At 45.9% G+C, this 22359-nt stretch overlaps 1 protein-coding gene across 2 annotated transcripts in view; it reads right to left on the reverse strand.

The window, feature by feature from the left end:
• ARSJ (arylsulfatase family member J) overlaps window positions 1-22359 on the reverse strand; it is a 201829-nt gene that overhangs the window by 51019 nt on the left and 128451 nt on the right. The gene's annotated exons all lie outside the window — the stretch shown is intronic.

Consider the following 22359-nt stretch of genomic DNA (forward strand, 5'->3'; position numbering starts at 1 on the left):
TGCGCGAGCGGACATAACTACTCTGGCGCAAGATTAGAAAGAGCAACATGGATGATGACGGAGGCGTCATCACGTCAATCAAGAAAGGAGGATGGCGAACAGCAGCAGGAGGGGGGACAGGAGCCGGAAAAGAGCACTATCATCTGAGCCACACAGGTCATTAGCATACGTAACGGTCATGTTTTTTTAAGTTATTTTTGGCCTCTGCAAGGGGAGTCAGGGAACAAAGTGCACCTTCATAGAATGCAGCCCAGGAGTTGCAGAAGGTGATACTTTTAGTTTAATAGTGAAAAAAATGGTGACCGGTTCCCTTTAAGATTCACTTCCTGAACAGTCACCTTGATAAGGTTCCCGAAAATCTTGGAGCTGTTAATGATGAGCAGGGAGAACGCTTTCATCGAGATCTGAGGACGATGGAAGAGCATTATCAGGGGCGATGGGACAAAAATATCAAGGCAGACTACTGCTGGAGCATCAATCGAGATTGTCCTCAAGAAGTTCACAAACACAAGAGTTCCAAATGCAAATTTTTGCCTGAATAGAATTCAAATATGTTTTGCGCAAATTTTATAGTTAAAATATGTATTTTAATATGTTCTATTTCAAGATGTAGACACATTCTGATGCAATCATATTTTTTAGTGTATTCACTGCATTACATTATTACATTTTCACAAAGATGATTCCCAAGAAGACATTCTACTTCATTGTGTTAAACTAAATGTTGAAATGTGTACAATAAGATGAAAACCTAAAATCTTGAATTGCAAAAATCTGTAGCTTACTGAGAAAAAACTAATCTCAGATTTGAGATCAGCACACTCTAATTAGGTAAGAACAAGTGTTTTTGTGGATGCAACAAAAAGTTTGTTCCGCAGTGTTATTAGAGCTTACACTTTATAGGAGAGAGAGAACCCTGCTGGTTATGAGTTTACACTCTACAAGAGAGAGATAGAAAGAAACCTGTTGATCAAAAGAGCTTACACTCTACAGGACAGAGAAAAAAAGAGAGAACCCTGCTGACCGTAAGAGCTTACGCTCTACAGGAGAGAGAGGGAGGGAGAGAGGATCTTGTTGACTATGAGAGCTTACACTCTACAGGGGAGAGAGAGAGAGAATATGAGAGAAAGACCCTGCTGTTCATAAGAGCTTACACTCTACAGTAGAGAGAGACTTGGGCTCTACTCACACAGAAGTTTAATTTGGACATGAGCTATCTGACAGCACTTAGTCCAATGTTAGTCTGTGTGGCAGTGCCGATCAGAGTATTTTTTCTCTTGCCTATTGGCATAAGGAAAAAATTGCAGCATGCTGTGATTTGCAACATAAGTTAGATGATGTGTACCCATTCAAGTCTATTTATCATCCGACTGCACACGGATGACATCCGAGTGCAGTCCGATTTCCACATACTCACAGAATGAAGAAAATGGAGAACTCTTGTTCTTATTCTTCTCCTGACAGTGTGCTCTGATTCTCTATTTTGAGAAAATTGGATCATACTAAGCTTACGTTCTGATCAAACTGTGCTCAGAGTTAGGTCAGAATAACATTAGCATAATTTGCCCAATTCTCTTGCATGAGAGAATCTATGACCCCTCCTATTTTGATACCCAACCAAGATAAAGCCCTACATCTGGGGGCTGGTATTCTCAGGCTGGGGAGACCCATGCTTATTGGGGCCCTCCAGCCTAAAAATAGCAGCCTGCAGCCACCCAGAATTGTTGCATCCATTAGATACGACAATCCCAGAACTTTACTTGGCACTTCCCGATTGTGTGGGATGTGGCCAAAGGATGTCCACTTCTATACCTTTCTGTGACTTTCTGTATATCTGTTGCAACTTGCTAATGACACTCTATGATACTCTAAGCTCAGTGGTAACTTCTGTCTGAGAACATCCTACTCCAAGCATCGCAATGGAGAGGTACTGTTGATCAATTGTTTGGTGTCTTCTTGGTCTTAAAAAGTGAACAGCATGATGAGGGGGAATGTTTAAATACCAATTCTAATTAAACTCCAAAATGTATTGTGCGATTCATAGATCACACATCTGCTGTGAATTTTGCCATTAAGCTATTTGTTAGAGAATAGCCAGCTGTGTAAAAATTTCCTGAAACTTAGACCAGTTGAACATATGCATTCAAAAGTTTAGAGACGGTCACATTAAGTTCACCTGAAAAGGTTAGAGGTAGAGATGATCAAATACCTCAAATATTCGGCTTTGCGAATATTTGACGAATAGGTCACCGCTATTCGACTATTCGCGAATATTCGATGTGCAATGTAAGTCTATGGGAAACCCGAGTAACAACTATTTGGAACTATTCGGGCTTCCCATAGACTTACATTGCGCATCGAATGTTCACATAGCGGCGACCTATTCGTCGGATATTCGTGAAGCCGAATATTAGAGGTATTCGATCATCCCTAGTTAGAGGGCATTTTAGGATCATCCGGAAATTTCACCTGAAAGCCAAATATCCCTAACTATTTGTGAGTAGTGTAGCTGCCAGATTTGTGGCAGGGCTTGAAGTTCCATCTAATGACTCTAACACAGAAACATGTCTGCATCTTTTTCAGACTTCTATTTTTATGGAACATTTCAACGCCGTCTGAATAGAAAGATAAAAGTAAGCATATCGGTTGAAAATTCTTCAATTTCACCTGTGAAATATTTTCTCCAGCAGAGACACATTACTGAGCAGGACCATTGTTGCTTAAGGCAGGCTCTTTGAAAGCACTTTGATAAAGGGTTGTGGGAATTCCTTCTAGTAGTTTTGTGTGGTTGGTGTTCTGTAACGGAGGAAAAAGCCGAATGCTGAGACATTAGATCTGGCATTCATTACACTGTAACAAGAGAGAAATCCTACTGGGATTCACAGTAAAGTAAATCTGCAGCTGTGAGGATGTGTCCATGTATATATACCCGGGGTAAATGATTTCATTACCAAGTAAGTGAAGTATATTTAATAATGTATTATAGCCATCATTAAGCTATTTTCCGTATTTAATCATAGCAAATCATAACACTAAATATAGGCTGAATTAAACCATCTGACAGAAGAAGTGAAAAATGTCTTGGTTGGAAGTGGCCTTTGAATTACTGTAATTACTGTATGGGATTATTATAGCATTTTAGTTTACTATGCTTAATCGGTAGAAATGATGCACTGTCATCCAAATTGTGTAGGAAAGCATCATAAGTTTAGGAATACCATCCATTTCTATATGAGCAAAGTCAAAACTGCCTATAGTTATAATGTAATCATGTATTCGTAGGCACATGACCAACATACTTCTACCATCTGACTTGTGAAAACATTCCGTCATCATAAAACTACATACGGTACTTCTAGATGGAGAAACCATTAAAGGGAAAGTCATCAGACAATGATCTATTGTTTGTATACCCTTTTTATACCCTAAAGTTATAATAATAAATAATAATAATATTGTTTAAATCAGGTTTTGTGTTAAAGAGAATCTGTCACCAGGTTTTTGTTACTTTGTCTAAAAAGACCATGATGTCGGGGCAGAGACCCTGATTCCAATGATGTATTACTTACTGGGGTGCTTACTGCCATTTGATAAAACTGTTTGTTTTTCTGCAGAATTACCAGTTTTGTGAATGCTACGCTCTGTATAACCTGACACATACCACTAACTGGCAGCTTTCTGTATACACTGTGCATAGGCAGAAAGGAGCCAATCAGTGGTATGGGCGTGGTAATATAGATCTTATGAATGTGGAGGACTACCTGATAGGAGATTAACTAGTCCGCTAGTGATAATCTTATGCCGATAAAACAGTGATTTTATCAAAACTACAGCAAGCAATCCATTAAGTCACACATCAATTGAAACAGGCCTCTACATTTTACTGCTATCAGATTGTGGCAAAATTTATTTTTACTTGTATTTTTTAAAAAAATGGCAATATTTTTTCTGTATTGCAATTTTTATTGAAAAAAATCTATTTAAATCTTGTAGTTTTAACATTGTGATCTGGGGCTTATTTAGACTCTAACGTCTTTTTTTTGTCCAGGAAATTCAAATGTATATTAGCTACAAATAACAGGCTCAGTCCCTATTTTTTGTATTGCAGAATCTAATAAGCTGTGCAAAGGTGATTGTGAAGCAAAGGTGAGCAGGGTCAGCTGGACATCACCTAGTATCAATTATGTATAGAGGTATTACCTATCATTCCTGTCTCTGAGGATAAGGAGCCTGCTGAAAACATTGCCTGAAAGAACAGAAATTATAAGTCTAATAAAAAAACAGTAACCAGTGTGAAAATTGCTAAATTATTATTTTTGTTTTTTAATATATTTTTTAATTTTCAATATCTGAAAAAAAAATTGCCAAAACTGAAATAAAAAATACATTAAAAAAAATAGGTATTCACATATAGGTAGGCACATTCCCAATAACTTGCATTTTATGGTAGGTATAATTTAGAACTATGATTATAAGTGATTAGCAAGCGTGCTCTATACTCGATTTGTGCCTGAGAACCCCAATGCTTAATCTTATAACAAGAAGTAGTGAGCACGCTTTCATCACTAATGATTACTTTAGGATAAGTTGCTCAATTTCCGTGAGTTACCTTCTTTACTTGAGACCTACTCGAAGTTTCATACATTTTTTTTTCCTTAAAAAGAGATCAACGTAATCTCATTGGCCCTATAGAGTCTAGAACAATAAATTTGGCATCTTCCATGTCCAAGACATTCTTTTTAATTATTACTGAGGGTCTGAGACACAATAGGGGCAGCGATCTTGGAGATGGGAATACCGCTTTAAGTCTGTTGACTAGCTGTTTCTGGTAATACATGTACAATAAGGCTTGTAGACTGTGAGCCCTCGTGGGCAGGGTCCTCTCTCCTCCTGTACCAGTCTGTGCCTTGTATTGTTTATGATTATTGTACTTGTCCATACTATGTATACCCCTTTTCACATGTAAAGTGCTATGGAATAAATGGCGCTATTATAATAATAATAATAATAATAATAAATAAAATAATAATGTAGTGTTATTAGTAGCAGGAAATCAAAACCTTATTAGTTACTGCTTTTAATAAAGTTTATAAAAAGTACTAAATCCTACTGCTCTTGTTATTCAACCCTAAGTATAATTCTTAGATGTACCTTGATAAATGGCTCTTCTTACACAGCACTGTATAATGCTCTCAGTCACCTGCACCGGATCATGCTCACACAGTATGATCACGAAGTACGATGTCACCACAGCCCCTACATAGTATGATGTCCTCTCAGCCCGCATATGGTATGATGTCCCTTAACGTTTCCACACAGTATGATGGTTCCTATAGTTCCCCTCACAGAATGATGCTCCTACAGGAAGTATGATGATCCCCAGAGCTCCCCAGCTGTCACGCTCCCCGGGTCCCCTGCTCTGTTCCCCGGCTCACCTGCCACACTCCCCGGCTTCCCTGCGTCGCTCCCCGGTTCTTCTGTCCGGTCTCCGCCGCTCCCCGGTCTCCAGCCTCCATTGCTTGCGGTTCCCAGGCGTCCTGGTCCCCGCTCCCGGCGCCCGTCGGCTTCTCAGCCCCAGCCCGGCTCTGCTGCTTCCTCCTCACCGCTCCCTGCCCTGGCTTCTGGCACCCGGGCCTCGCGCATGCACATTAGGGCGCGCGCGCGGTCATTGACCCTTTCTTAAAGGGCAAGCGTCCACTAACAGGAAATTGGGCACACAGGTACAGGGTATAAAGGGGTTAAGTGTCCAAGTGGGCGGGGCCTGTTCTTCGTGTTTCCCAAGCTAGGAGTCAGGTCTCCTTGTGTTCCTGTGAGATACTCACCTCTCTCTCTTCTAGAGCCGATCCTGCTTCGCCATCCGGTCCTGCCGAATCCCGAACCTCGAACGCTGCCTATCTGCCATCCTGACAGTCCGTTCCATCTCTGATCCCTGCGGTGACCCGTCTGCTCGCTCCATCGGTTACGGACTCCGCCTGACAACATCTTGGCCACCGAACCTGAGCTCCGTCACCCGGACTACCATTAGTGACTCCGTGGTCCCAGGGACTTCTGCATTCTCCTCTTGTACACGGACTGTTCTGCTACCTGTAGTGCTCCAGCTACCGGACCCCTTACCATCATCAAGGAGTTCGGCCCAGTGGATCCACCTCCTGGGTCTGCCCGTCCACCTGGCCCTAACAGTAAGAACAGGCCATGGATCCCGCTGAAGCACTAGCAGCCCTGCAGGAGGAACTCACACGCCAGCGTGAGACTCAGACCCGCATGCTGCAATTCATGTCTTCTGTGGACGCCCGCCTGAACACGCTACAAGCGTCGGTTACATCTTCAGCATCTCGGGCTTCCACTAGACAATCCACGGCTCCAGCCCCCGTGGCAGCCTCTTCGGATGCTTCCAGACTTCGTTTGGCCTCACCACCCCGGTACGCCGGAGATCCCAAGACCTGCAGGGGATTCATAAACCAATGCTCCCTCCATTTCACGCAGCTGCCGCATTTGTTTGCCTCCGACCAAGCCAAGGTCGCGTTCATCATGTCCCATCTAGAGGGTGAGGCACTGGCGTGGATGAACCCCTTGTGGGAAAAGGAGGATCCTGTGACCACGAACATCCAGGAGTTCCTGCAGGCATTTCGTGGCACCTTTGACGAGCCCGGACGCGCCTCCGCGTCTGCCTCATCTCTTCTCCGGTTACGTCAGGGGACTCTGACGGTGGGTCAATACGCCATACGTTTTCGCACCTTGGCTTCGGAACTCGGGTAGAACAACGAGGCTCTAACCGCCGCCTTCTGGGAAGGACTCTCGGGTCGAATTAAAGATGAGCTGGCTGGTCGTGACGTACTGTCCACCCTGGATGCCCTGATTACCCTAGCGACTCGAGTGGACATTCGCTTTCAGGAGCGATCCAAAGAGGTGTCCCGTGAGAGACGTCCGGTACGGCATTCCTCTCCTCCGCAGAAGCCCGCCGTACTTCAGTCAACGGCATCTGGTGTCTCCGTCCACGAGCCCATGCAGATCGACCGTGTGTGGCAGTCTGAACAACGCCGAGCAGAGCGGCTCGCCAAGGGCCTCTGCTTCTACTGCGGAGAGGGCACACACCTGCTACGCTCCTGTCCAGAAAGGCCGGGAAACTCCAAAGCCTAGGGTTGGTAGGAGAGGCCACCCTAGGTGCTGGGACTCTCTCAGACCCGGTTACCTGGACTGTGCAAGTGACAACGGGAGAGACGCGGTTCACGGCTGAGGCGTACCTCGATTCTGGGGCAGCAGGCAATTTCATCCAGCAGGCCACGGTGGACAAGTACCAGGTGCCTGTTACTCCACTCGACAAACCCCTCGTGATTGCCTCTGTGGATGGGAGACCCCTCTCTGACACCATCTCGTGGATCACCAGGCCGGTCGAACTGCGTATCGGTGCCCTGCACACCGAGAACATCGCTCTCTACGTCCTTCCACACATGTCCCATCAAATCCTGCTGGGACTTCCCTGGTTACGGACACACGAACCATCAGTCAGCTGGGGTACTGGTGAAATCACCCGATGGGGTTCCTCTTGCCACGAGAAGTGTCTGAAGACCATACAACCCATCCGACGACCTCCGGTTCCAGAGTCCCTACCGGGACTGCCCTCGGCCTATTGGTCCTTCGCGGATGTCTTCGACAAAAAGGAATCAGAGGTACTTCCGCCACATCGTCCTTACGATTGTGCCATCGACCTGATCCCGGGAACTACACCACCTCGAGGACGGATATATCCGCTGTCTCCAGCCGAAACAAGGGCCATGTCTACTTACATCACAGAGAGCCTGGCAAGGGGATTCATTCGGAGATCCTCCTCTCCTGCTGGAGCAGGCTTCTTCTTCGTTAAGAAGAAAGAAGGTGACCTACGTCCATGCATAGACTACCGGGGATTAAACCAAATCACCGTGAAAAACAAGTACCCTCTGCCGCTCATCCCCGAATTGTTTGATCGGCTTAGAGGAGCTCGTGTGTTCACCAAGTTGGATCTTCGGGGTGCCTACAACCTGGTCCGCATCCGCTCGGGGGACGAATGGAAGACCGCGTTCAATACTCGCGATGGGCACTATGAATACTGTGTGATGCCCTTCGGCCTGTGTAACGCACCAGCAGTCTTTCAGGAATTGGTGAACGACGTGTTCCGGGACCTTCTTTACATCTGTGTGGTGGTGTATCTCGATGACATCCTGGTCTTTTCTCCGGACCTCCAGACCCACAGAGAGAACGTGCAGCTGGTACTACGACGACTCAGGGAGAATCGTCTGTACACCAAGTACGAGAAGTGTGTCTTCGAGCAGTCTTCTCTTCCCTTCCTGGGTTACGTCATCTCAGATACCGGACTGCAGATGGATCCGAAGAAGGTCTCTTCCATTCTCGACTGGCCCCCTCCTTCTGGACTGAAGGCAATCCAATGCTTTCTGGGATTCGCCAACTATTACCGCCAGTTCATCCCTCACTTCTCTGCTCTGACTGCTCCTCTCTCCGCCTTGACCAAGAAGGGGGCTAATCCAAAGGACTGGTCACCTGCGGCTGACGCCGCATTCGGCTCTCTGAAGCGGGCATTTGCCTCCTCTCCTGTGCTCCACCGTCCGGAGCTAAACCGACAGTTCACCTTGGAGGTGGATGCCTCCTCCTCGGGAGCTGGAGCAGTGCTCATGCAGAAGTCCTCCTCCGGGAAGATGGTGACTTGCGGTTTCTTCTCCAAGAGCTTCTCAGCGCCTGAACGCAACTACACCATCGGTGACCGAGAACTATTGGCAGTCAAACTGGCTCTGGAGGAATGGCGCTACCTTCTGGAAGGAGCAGTGTACCCCGTTATTATTTACACGGACCACAAGAACCTGGAATACCTGCGGTCTGCTCAGCGACTGAACCCACGGCAAGCCAGGTGGTCCTTGTTCTTTGCCAGATTCGATTTCCAGCTCCATTTCCGACCCGCGGACAAGAATGTACGCGCAGATGCCTTGTCCAGGTCTTTCATGCCCATGGAGCAGGAGGAGGAGACATCCCAGCCCATCATCTGCCCTAGTAAGATCATTCCGGTGACTCCTGTCACTCTGGCCCAAATACCGTCCGGGAAGACCTATGTCTCTGAGACTGACAGGCAAAAAGTGTTACACTGGGGCCATGCCTCGAAAATAGCCGGTCATGCTGGTCAGAAGAGAACATGGAGTACGATTGTACGTCATTACTGGTGGCCATCCCTTCGCACGGACGTCGCTTCTTTTGTCTCAGCCTGCTCCTCTTGTGCCAGGAATAAGACGCCCAAACATCTGCCATATGGCCGTCTTCTGCCTCTGCCTATACCCTCAGTACCGTGGCAACACATTGCGATGGACTTTATTACGGACTTGCCATTGTCCTCCGGACACACAGTCATATGGGTCGTGGTGGATCGGTTCTCTAAAATGGCTCATTTCGTCCCTATGGCTGGACTGCCCTCTGCCCAGGAACTCGCTGACACCTATGTACAACACATCTTCCGCTTGCATAGCTTTCCATCACACATTGTGTCCGACAGAGGAACTCAGTTCACCTCCCGCTTCTGGAGGGCTCTCTGCAAACATATGGGAGTGACTCTGGACTTTTCTTCAGCCTACCATCCTCAGTCGAACGGCCAAGTGGAACGGGTCAATCAGATCTTGACCTCCTTCTTACGTCACTACGTCAACGCCCATCATGACGACTGGTCCACGCTTCTTCCTTGGGCTGAATTCTCCCATAACCACCACGTCAGTGAGTCCTCCTCCAGCTCTCCCTTTCATGTCGTTTACGGACTTCAGCCTTCCGTCCCATTACCTGTATCCTCTTCCTCGGATGTCCCTGCTGCTGATGCTGTAGCCCGTGACTTTGCAACCATTTGGGACTCTGTTAAGGCGTCCCTTGGACGTGCTTCCCTGCGGATGAAAAGACACGCAGACAAGAGGCGTCTGGACCCTCCGTGTTTCTCTCCAGGAGATCTCGTCTGGCTTGCTTCCAAGTACGTCCGATTGAAGCTACCATCCTACAAGCTGGGACCTCGCTACATCGGGCCGTTTAAAGTCCTCGGCAAGATCAGTGAGGTCTCCTACAAGCTGCAGCTCCCGGCCACGATGAAGATACCCAACTCCTTCCACGTCTCCCTGCTCAAGCCGGTTGTCCTTGGTCCCTTCTCCGCTGCTGCCAGTTCAGCTCCCCCTCCTATTGCCGATGACGACATCTATGCGGTAAGGGATATCGTGGCCATGAAAACTGTACGGGGCCGACAGTTCTTCCTGGGCAGGGTATGGTCCTGAGGATAGGTCCTGGGAACCCCGGGAGAATGTGGGTACTCCTTTGATCCGTGCCTTCCTGTCCCGGTTGCGGGGAGGGGGGCGTGGGGGGGGTACTGTCACGCTCCCCGGGTCCCCTGCTCTGTTCCCCGGCTCACCTGCCACGCTCCCCGGCTTCCCTGCGTCGCTCCCCGGTTCTTCTGTCCGGTCTCCGCCGCTCCCCGGTCTCCAGCCTCCATTGCTTGCGGTTCCCAGGCGTCCTGGTCCCCGCTCCCGGCGCGCGTCGGCTTCTCAGCCCCAGCCCGGCTCTGCTGCTTCCTCCTCACCGCTCCCTGCCCTGGCTTCTGGCACCCGGGCCTCGCGCATGCGCATTAGGGCGCGCGCGCGGTCATTGACCCTTTCTTAAAGGGCCAGCGTCCACTAACAGGAAATTGGGCACACAGGTACAGGGTATAAAGGGGTTAAGTGTCCAAGTGGGCGGGGCCTGTTCTTCGTGTTTCCCAAGCTAGGAGTCAGGTCTCCTTGTGTTCCTGTGAGATACTCACCTCTCTCTCTTCTAGAGCCGATCCTGCTTCGCCATCCGGTCCTGCCGAATCCCGAACCTCGAACGCTGCCTATCTGCCATCCTGACAGTCCGTTCCATCTCTGATCCCTGCGGTGACCCGTCTGCTCGCTCCATCGGTTCCGGACTCCGCCTGACAACATCTTGGCCTCCGAACCTGAGCTCCGTCACCCGGACTACCATCAGTGACTCCGTGGTCCCAGGGACTTCTGCATTCTCCTCTTGTACACGGACTGTTCTGCTACCTGTAGTGCTCCAGCTACCGGACCCCTTACCATCATCAAGGAGTTCGGCCCAGTGGATCCACCTCCTGGGTCTGCCCGTCCACCTGGCCCTAACACCAGCACAGTATGATTCATTATTAGTCCCACACAGAATGATGCCACCATAAGCATGAGTACCACACAAGTAATGACTGCTAAAAATCCCTAACCCCACTGTGTGCAGCATGTGGTTTGAGGCTCCACTCAGCAGGTGAGATCTAGTTACATCATTGTGCCTACTGGGCTTAGATTCGGGTGCACAAGCTGAATGGTGGAGCAGAAAGCTGGCGACTCCTTCCACCACCACTGTATTCATCATCAGGATCCAGATACTATTGAAATGAAGAATCTGGGCCTGGGGTGGCTGCATGGTGCAATACATAAACTATTTTCAGCCTTTTGACTGTTCCAGTCTGTAGACCCAACAGTAACACCAAATGGGCCTGAGGTGGCCTGTGGTTTGTAGTTTGCTCAGGTTTGTTATAAGGCATATCAATAGTCATTGTGGTGAGAAAAGTAATAGTAAATCAATACCACTCGACCAATCTGCCTTCTTTCTCTGTTAATAGTAATAGTAAATTAACCAAACAACTATCATCACACTCCAATTATCCTCTCCAGTTAAGGGTACGTTAATGTTTATTACATTCTCATCTCATTATTTGCTAGAATTGATAAGTATATGGAAAAAATTAGAGATCCTTCTTAGTAGAAATAATTGCAAAATTTGAAACAAAAAGGGAGAAGCTGCTTACCTCTAAAGCACTATTGTTTAAAAAAAAAATCATAGATGGAAGAGTTAAGGCCCTTGAGACAAATTCAGCGGAAGCAGGAATGTTTCTAAACAGTACCATAAAATCAGCAAAGTACACTTGACATGAAAGGTCTTAAATGTTTCATAGTTATTAGTTGCCAGTCCTTAATGTTTCCGCTGAGGGAAATGACGGCTAATTGCTATCTAATTGCTCATAAAATAAGGAGTCTTATCTTTTTGATGCAAAACAAAAAGAGATAAAAAGAAAAAAAATATTGTTGCTCTATTTTTAAGCATATTCTATATTTAGTTGACCAACCACTAAGGGGTACTTTGCACACTATGACATCGCAGGTGCGATGTCGGTGGGGTCAAATCGAAAGTGACACACATCCGACGTCGCTGTCGACATCGGAGTATGTGAATCCTTTTTACTACGATTAACGAGCGCAAAAGCGTTGTTAATCGTCGTTGCGATGTTGTAGTGTACAAAGTACCCCTTAAGCCTGCTTTACACCTTACGATCCAGCATACGATATCGTATGCGATTGTAACCGCCCCCATCGTATGTGCGGCACGTTCAATTTGTTGAATGTGCCGCACAAACTATTAACCTCATCACACGTACTTACCCGTCCATGCGACCTTGATGTGGGCAGAGAACGTCCACTTCCTGGAGTGGGAGGGACGTTCGGCGTCACAGCGACGTCACGCGGCAATAGACGGACAATAGAAGCGGAGGGGCGGAGATGAGCGGGACGTAAACATCCCGCCCACCTTCTTCCTTCCGCATTGCTGGCCGGGAGTCGCAGGACGTAGGTAAGAACTGTTCATCATTCCCGGGGTGTCACACACTGCGATGTACGATGAACAATCTGATGTTCAATTCTAGAGAAATGAACGATGTGCGTGCGATGAACGTTTTACCGTTTAATCGCAATCGCACGTACCTGTCACACACTGTAATGTACCTTACTATGCCAGATGTGCATCACTTACGACGTGACCCCGCCGACACATTGTAAGATACATTGCAGCGTGTAAAGCGGGCTTTAGTAACATAGAAAATAAGATCACTGAAAGAAAGTGACCAGTACCGTATTTCTTTTGTTGACCTTTTTGACTTTTATACATTTTGGCCAACATTTTAGCTATAGAAATAAGCTGTATAAGAAAGTGGGTAATAATTGCATTCTAGGTCTGCTAATACCTTATAATGGGCTACAATGTGTTTAAAAATGATAAAAACAAAAGCGCTTCCTATCAACAAAAAAGGGAAAAAAAATCATAGTCCACTTTCAGCTTTGCTTTATAGATGGGGATAAAGTAAGGACAGTTGTCATTACAGGGTGTGTGAGGTAAAGCAGTTATCCCATCTTAGCAAGTTATCACCTGTCCATAGGAAAGGTGATAATTTGCTGATCACAGGGGCTTGACTGTTGAGATCCCCACCAATCTTAGACTGCATATGCTCCCTTCATTGTATAGTAGACTACCATAGTACAGCACTCAGATATTTCCACAAGACCTATAGACAATTATTGGAGCCGTGAAGCTCATGAATGTCAATGTTCCAGTCTGATAGGGTATTTCAGAACCAGTGGCGTAGCAAAGGGGAGGCGGAGGGGGCGGTCCGCCCCAGGCAGCACGTTTCAGGGGGGCGGCATTTTGGGGGTAAAAAATAAAAAATAGAAAAACATAGAAGAAATAAAGAACTAAGTAATAAAAGGCTAAGTAAGATTTGCCGCCCCCGCTTGACCTTGGGCTTAATATAATTTACATATTAGCTTATAAAAAAGGGCCATCCGCAGCTGCATTCCTGAACATCTTTAAATTCCATTCATAGTAACGAGGTTAACCACGTCCAATGCAGCCCCACTACACTGCCAGCTTCCTCTCTATGATTGGCTGCACGTGCTAGCGAGATGGGTTCACTCCTCACAAAGAAATCCAAATTTGATTGTAGTTCCATGAAAAATAGATATTTTGATGGCTTTCCGGATTTTTGAAGGTTTCTGGATTATCGATGGCCAACGGAGGGGCCATATATAAATGGACAGGTCTTACATTTTTTCTGGTTGCAGGGAAGTGTTCCTGTTGTTGTTGGAGAGGACAGGGAGCTTCTGACAATGATGCTTCTTAGATGCTTCTTAGATTTATATTGACAACGGCCAAGATAAAGATTCCCAGATCACATCAGGAATACAAGATCCCAGGTACCTTCAGCTGCATCACAACCAATGTGGTGTACTTAATTATATGTACCAAATGTCCAACTGGGGGTCTGTATGTAAGGAAGACAGGACAACAGCTCAGGACAAGGATGAATTCTCACCGCCACACAATTAGAGAAAAAAGGATAGATCTACCTGTGGCCAAACATTTTTGTAACCCAGACCACAGCATCATGGACATGAAATTGCTGATATTGAAAGGAAACGTCAAGTCCCAGAGAGATAGGAGACTATGGGAGTACAAACTTTTGATGACCTTTGACACACTCAGAGCAGGAATGAATGTGTCACATGGATTTATGTCTTTTTACATCAATTAAGGAATGTGTTCCTCAGAGCATCTGGGGGCATCACAGCCCGGACCAGACCCCAATCAGAAGACAATAAAACACTGCTTATCTATGAACTACAGAAATATTTATGGCCACAACAGTTTGTCCTCTTGCCATAGTGATAGAGTGATAGTTCTGCTTCACATAACTTGTTTTATTTACTGCCCCATTCTATGTCCTGTTGTGTATAAATATGTGACTCTTCAGATTTTGTGTTATATTGAGCCTGAAGAAGAGACCTGAGTAGTCTCGAAAGCTTGCTATTATTACCAACTTTTCAGTTAGCCATTAAAAGGTATCAACCACTAAGGACTTCAGTTCTTTTAAATAATACAACACATCAAGAAGAAGGGAGAGCCATGTCAACTCTGCTTCATCACTCTGTACGGAGTGAGAAGCAGGCTGACACTGAGAGTTTGATTCCACTTGCGTATGATTCGTGCATTCTCGCATTGCATCTCCCCACACAGCCTGACACTCTCCGGACAGTACATGCAGCGGACCTGTTCCTGTTGGGAGAGTGTGTGCCATGCCGGGTGATTCGACACTTGTACAGTGACAGTCAAAGTTCAATCGAGTCCATGAGCCATGGACTCATGTGAACCCTGACGTTACCATGAATACGGCCAAACACAGCTGAAGAATGCCAAGTGATGAGCAGTGCAATGAATACCCCTGGAAGTTAACAGGAAGTTTGATGACATCAAAGCCATGTGACCAGTCTGTAAGCCAATGTCAGTACATATAGAAATACAACAAAAAGAGAACTAAATATCCTCCACAATTTAAGATACTTACAGCAGGATAAAGCAGTAGTCAACTCCTCAGGCCAAAAAACTAATATACTACCAGGATGCAACCAGACCCCAATAGATGGAGACATCACAGGTGCAAGAGGAGCAAATCAGTCACACAACTCCCAAACACGGAGGGGGTGATAGCTAGATAATAAAATTACACACTAGTGTCTTGCCTAGGGCGCCATTCACACTTACAGGTGCATAGTATTCTAGTCAGCAGCCTGTTACACATCCCTACTATTCGACCAGGCGGGTTGCCCAGTACTTATGTGCACCATATAGGGACGGGGACTCCATTATGCAAGTACCAAAGATGAAGGGGCCTGTCTGCACCCAGTATAAAATGTTATGTGCAGAAAAATATATACAAAGTATCTGAGGAATTAGTCGATATTATGGCCAAAATAACGGTAGCCTACAAACCACATCACGGTTCCTCATACTTGTAGGTCCCTACACTAATCTATAGATATAGAAAAAGAACAAAAAAAGGACTTAATATCCTCCACAATTTAAGATACTTGCAGCAGGATAAAGCAGTGGTGAACTGCTCAGGCCAAAAAACGAATGCACTACCAGGATGCAACCAGACTCCCACTAGATGGAGATATCACAGGTGCAAGAGGAGCAAATCACTCACACAACTCCCAAACATGGAGGGGGTGATCGCTAGATAATAAAATTGCGCACAATGTCTGTACAACATTCACACCAGACTGGTTACATGGCTATGACGTTATGGAAGGTCTTTTAGTCAGTGTTGGTTACCCGGGGGCTCAGCAATGATTGGACGCAGAAGCAGAAGCGGCTGAGGGTGTCTGCAGGAAGCGTCGCGGGACCTGTAAGTATAATAAGAATGTTTTTTAATAATGTGCTTTTTTTTTTACAGCTCATGGACCTGAACTGGACCCAAACTGTAACACGAGCTTCCCAGGAAAGCTTGTGTTCGGGATCGTGTGCACGAACACTATATGTTCAGTATGAACCTCGAACTTTACAGTTCGGGTTTGCCCATCACTAGTGGACAATAATAGTAAGATACATTTAGCAGATCTAGCAGCTTATTATGAACTGTCTTTTCTGAAAGTAACTTCTTTTGTTCAGCTAAATGAATCATTGATGAGTAGTTATACGGACAACTTTAGTCATTCCACCAAAATTGAAAAATAAAAAAGTGTAATATATATTGTGGTACAATATGATGCCCCAACAGAACCCTCCTTTAAAGATGACCACCAGTCACCTTCCCATATAGTATGAGGCCCCGGCAGTGTAAACACATATATACATTCGGCCAGGGGCGTACATAGAAATCATGGGGCCCCATAGCAAAAGTCTGAATGCCCCCCCCCCATCGATAAAAAAACCAAACAAACAAAAAAACAAAAAATATTATCATAATAATTATTATACATGTTACTGGGGGCCGGCATACATTACTGGGGGCGGCTTATAGTCAGCAATAACACATACTACTACATAGTGTTACTGAAAAACACCCACCATATAAAGGTTTGCAATGTACTATTACATATACAATAATGCAGCTACACCATGACCAAATATCACCACATAGAGTCTGAATATAACCACCGTCCTGTTACTGAGCGAAGGCCACTGCACCAAGACAAATGGGTTCACACCACAAATCCCTAAAAAATCTGCAATATGTGAACTTGGCCTAAAGTAGGGATGTCCTTCTTCGTGCCCCTCACTACACACAATATAAAATTTCACATCTGTCTCCCCCATTTAATGGTAAGGATTATGACTTTTTATAGCCTTAGGATCTATACTAAAACTCTGCAAAGTACAGGGATAATACACACACACACACACACACGGCACAGCAAAGGGGTAACACACACACAGTGATGGCACAGCACAGGGGCAACACACACACACACACACACACACAGTATTGGCACAGGGGCAACACCCCCCGCCCCACACACACACACACACACACACACACACGGTGATGGCACAGCACTGGGCAGTTTTTCTTTAGTGTTACAGGCAGACATTTGTACATTATAATACTCACCTGCTCCTGTGCTGTGAGAGATGATGATAGTGGCTCAGGCCTCCCTGCTGCTCTTCCTGTCAGTCCTCCTGGCGTCTCCTCCTGTCCTCTGCTTTTTCTTTCTATTCCTTCTGTTCTCCGCTTCTCACTGTTTTTTCTGCTCTGTTTGCTTTTCTCTCTTTTCTGTGGTCTCTACTCCTTCACTCCTGCACTGTTTTCCTTTTCATAATTTTATTCTCCCGCGGCTGTACTGAACAAGCTCCGCCCCCTCTCCTGATTGGCTGTTCTTCTCCTGGCATCTCTCACTAGAAGAAGCTGCTGCCTGGCCCCTCCCTCGTCTCCAGCACAGGCCACGTAGTGTGGGCGAGTCTGCATCTCTGCGTTGATTAGTCTGCAGCTATACAAACAGTGCCGCCTCCCAGCGGCATTAATCAGCTGCTTGGTGACGGCCCCGGGGGCATGATGCATGAAAGTGAAAACGCACACACTGCGGGCAGCCACCCCGGGACCCTCCAGCCAGGGCTGCCACCAGGAATTTCTGGGCCCAATACTGACAAAATTGTCATGCCCCCTTCAGACTCCACCACAGCTCCGCCTCTACCCCTCGAACCTTCGGCAATAGAAAAAAGTTGTTTCCAGCATCACATCCAAGAAAAGGTTAAAAACCAATTTTATTCCATAAGGTTAAAACCAACACTAGGCTGGATGGACGTCCACGAAGTATAAAACAATGTCTGATGCGTTTCACACCTAAAAGAGGTTCTTAGTGTTTGACATATCCTGCTAGATTGGCACAAATAAGTTATGGAATAAAATTGGTTTTTAACCTCATTTCTTAGACGTGATGCTGCAATCAACTTTTTTCTATTGCCGGACTTTGCCTTTTTGAACATGGAGCTGCCCTCCCTGCACCGTCTCACAGGTGATGCCTTTACTGGGGGAGCTGAGATCCTCCTTTTCATACTGACCTCCAACCTTCCCTAATCCCACCATCACTCTTGGAAAATCTCCAATTCTGCAAACAGTCCTCACCAATCAAACATTAACCGCTAGTCGTCATTTTGACAGCCCGAAAAAAGCTGCATGCACCGTTTTTTAGGAACCCCAGACAGAATCATCAGCCATATGCATATATCTAATATATAAAGCTGTATGTGTGTGTGTATATATATTATATATATACACACTGTATGTGTGTCCGCTATAGGAACCCACACCGTCTCATTTACAATCACGATATTTTGCACAGACACCTCATGTGACTCAGGGGTCGTCATAGACTATTTTTTGAGGGGAAAATTTAATCCTGCGCTTTAGGCTGGGGCCACACAGGGTACTAGTGCGATCCTCGCATGACACTCGGCTCACGGTGGGAGCACAGCATTAGCCGAGTGTCATACGAGTGTCACTGCGACTGAGCTCCGATCATGCGATCGGACCTCAGCTGCAGGGGACGGGCCGGCACTCAGGAGGGGAGGGCCGGTGCTGAGGAGGGGGAGGGAAGGATTTATCTCCCTCCCTCCTCCGTAGCCGGCTATTGCCATTCTCGCCCTGAACTCAGGTTACACCGGTGTACCGCGAGTGTAGTGCAATTTTTCTCTCGCCCCATAGACTTGAATGGGTGCGAGAGAAAAGAGTCTCGCATTACACCCGCAGCATGCTGCAATTGTTTTCTTAGTCCGATTGGGGCCAAGAAAATAATCGCTCATGTGTGCTGGCACATAGGCTACTATTAGTCCGAGTGGAATGTGATGTTTTATCGCATCCCACTCGCTCCGATTTTCATGCTGTGTGACTTAGGCCTTACAGTTACTCTCCAAAAATATTCCTTACATTAAAGTCAATGGAGCTATTGGGTGAGGTCATTAATAGATGCTGTGATTGGTTATTATAGGCAACAAAGGACATTGCTAGTGTAAGAAGCTTCTGTGTGAGGTAATATGATATCGGTAGAGAGACGGATAGAGACAGACAGGGAATGAGAGAGAGAGAGAGAGACAGACAGGGAATGAGACAGAGACAGACAGATAGGGAATGAGAGAGACAGACAGATAGGGAATGAGAGAGACAGACAGGGAATGAGAGAGACAGAGACAGACAGGGAATGTATGAGACAGAGACAAACAGATAGTGAATGAGAGAGACAGAGACAGACAGACAGATAGGAAATGAGAGAGACAGAGACAGACAGACAGTGAATGAGAGAGACAGAGACAGACAGACAGGGAATGAGAGAGACAGAAACAGACAGACAGGGAATGAGAGAGACAGAGACAGATAGGGAATGAGAGAGACAGAGACAGACAGGGAATGAGAGAGACAGAGACAGACAGACAGGGAATGAGAGAGAGATAGAGAGAGAGACAGACAGGGAATAAGACAGAGACAGACAGATAGGGGATGAGAGAGAGAGACAGACAGATAGGGAATGAGAAAGACAGACAGACAGGGAATGAGAGAGAGAGAGACAGAGACAGTTAGGGAATGAGAAAGAGACAGACAGATAGGGAATGAGAGAGACAGACAGATAGGGAATGAGAGAGACAGACAGGGAATGAGAGAGACAGAGACAGACAGGGAATGTATGAGACAGAGACAAACAGATAGTGAATGAGAGAGACAGAGATCGACAGACAGATAGGAAATGAGAGAGACAGAGACAGACAGACAGTGAATGAGAGAGACAGAGACAGACAGACAGGGAATGAGAGAGACAGAAACAGACAGACAGGAAATGAGAGAGACAGAGACAGATAGGGAATGAGAGAGACAGAGACAGACAGACAGGGAATGAGAGAGACAGAGACAGACAGACAGGGAATGAGAGAGAGATAGAGAGAGAGACAGACAGGGAATAAGACAGAGACAGACAGATAGGGGATGAGAGAGAGAGACAGACAGATAGGGAATGAGAGAGACAGAGACAGACAGATAGGGAATGAGAGAGAGACAGAGACAGACAGACAGTAAATGAGAGAGACAGAGACAGACAGATAGGGAATGAGAAAGACAGAGACAGACAGACAGTGAATGAGAGAGACAGAGACAGATAGGGAATGAGAGAGACAGAGACAGACAGGGAATGAGACAGATAGGGAATGAGAGAGAGACAGGGATAGACAGAGACATCCAGACAGACAGAGAGACAGACAGACTACATGCACAGTTACACACACTGTACATTACCCCATCTTGCAGTGTCTGATCAGTGAAGAGTGGGAGAGAAACCACGGGGACTTGCACGGAGGCTGCAGCAGCAGAATAGCAGGATCTGCACGTTCACTGGTCATGTGATCAGGCACATGATTAGTGATCTGACAGGTCCTTCACCGCAGCCTCCATAGTACATTTTCCTGTCCTGCACTGATCACAAAAATCAGTGCAGAGTAGGAGAGAGGGCAGCTCTCTATGAGCGACTTGGGCCCCCTCTATGCCCTGATGGCGGCCCCGCCCCCTGGGGCCCGATGAGCTGAGGGATGAAAGGGAAGGAGCCTGGGCTGTCAGCGAACGTCCGGGCCCCCCCCTCCTGCCTCCAGCTCACAGGCCCCACAGCAGTGGCGTGGTCTGCCTCTATTGACGGTACGCCACTGCATTCGGCTATATCAATACCCAAATACAAACATACTGCTTTGATACAACACACAACTCAGAACTGTCTCTGATCTAGTGAAACAGTCCCCATTTGGAGATGTTATCAAGGGCTAAGTCGAAGTTTCCACTCTATGTCGGTGACATTGATCTTGTGTCTCCTGCCATGAGGGCTTTGCTGCGTACATTACTGAATTCATTCCTAAGTAGTTGAGCCAACTCAAGGGAAGGGCTGGAATTTGTCTGTGCTTTCTTTGTACATGCATTCATTTAAAGGGAACCTGTCACCAATTTTTTGGCCTCTAAGCCGCGGCCAGCACCAGTGGGCTCTTATATACAGCATTCTAACATGCTGTATATAAGAGCCCAGGTGGCTGTGTAGAATGTATAAAAGACTTTATAATACTCACCTAATGGTCGCTCTGCGGTGGAGTCTAGTCAGATGGGCGTCTCCGTTCTCTGGTGCCGGCGCCTCCTCTTTCGGCCATCTTCGTCCTTCATCTTCTGAAGCCGTGGTACATGATGCGCCTACGTCATCCACACTTATTCTTCTCTTTCCTTGTAGTTTTCTCCAGAATTCAAACTTTCAGCATTGGAGGCAGCAGTAATAGCTATGTATTTTATGTTCTTCAATGTGCATTGTGTTCTTCTTCTTTACAGGCACATTGTACCAGTATGTAGTGCTACATCTCTATATACCAACAAATTCTAGGGATAAAATAAAAATGTTTTTTTTTTTCTATAAAATTACTAAAAGGTAATGAAAAGCAATTACACTATTGACATTTAATGCTCTTATAAAAGAAGTAAACATTACAAATCAGCCAATAACAGATATATTTGTTAAGTCTTTAACCAAAACAAACTGTTCAATACCATGAACACATTTATGGTGATTGGTAAATGGCATGAAAAAAATGCAGTGGTTAATATTTTTTCTCTTTTAAGCAAAAAAAAAATGTAATACAAATGTAACATTGTGGTTTTGTCACACTTAGAATACATTGACAAGCAAAAGTGTAACAATGTTTTGTACTTTTAACTTTCAGGCACCATATCCCACCATCCACTGCAGCTTTGAGTGTGAGACTACCACCATTTTATAGAGTGTTAGACTACCTTCATCTTGGCTATCTCATACATGCATTTGAAATGAAACTATTTACTCATACACGAATTTGAAATGAAACTATTTAGCATATGACTAGTTATGCAGATCCTTGTGATGTCACTGCATTGCTATTTTCCTCTGAAATTTTAATTTCTCTTGTAGGATACTCACATATAGATCAGAATTGAGACCACCATAGATCCTGGTCAAGTATCTGACGCCTTTGGCTGTGCAATAACGCCATATTATCAGGCTTCCTACACCGAATTTGACAGTTCTTTCAATTTCTCGATCCATTAGCCCCTTTTTCTCTTGGTTATTTCAGACCCATTTGCACCCATTAGAGCCTAGCCTATTGACTTTTGTCTCATTGCTCCAAATCACTTGTTTCCAATCTTCTACTGTACACTTTTCGTACTTTGCAAACTCG

This window comes from Anomaloglossus baeobatrachus, chromosome 1 (assembly GCF_048569485.1).
Source record: "Anomaloglossus baeobatrachus isolate aAnoBae1 chromosome 1, aAnoBae1.hap1, whole genome shotgun sequence".
Taxonomy (NCBI): Eukaryota; Metazoa; Chordata; class Amphibia; order Anura; family Aromobatidae; genus Anomaloglossus; species Anomaloglossus baeobatrachus.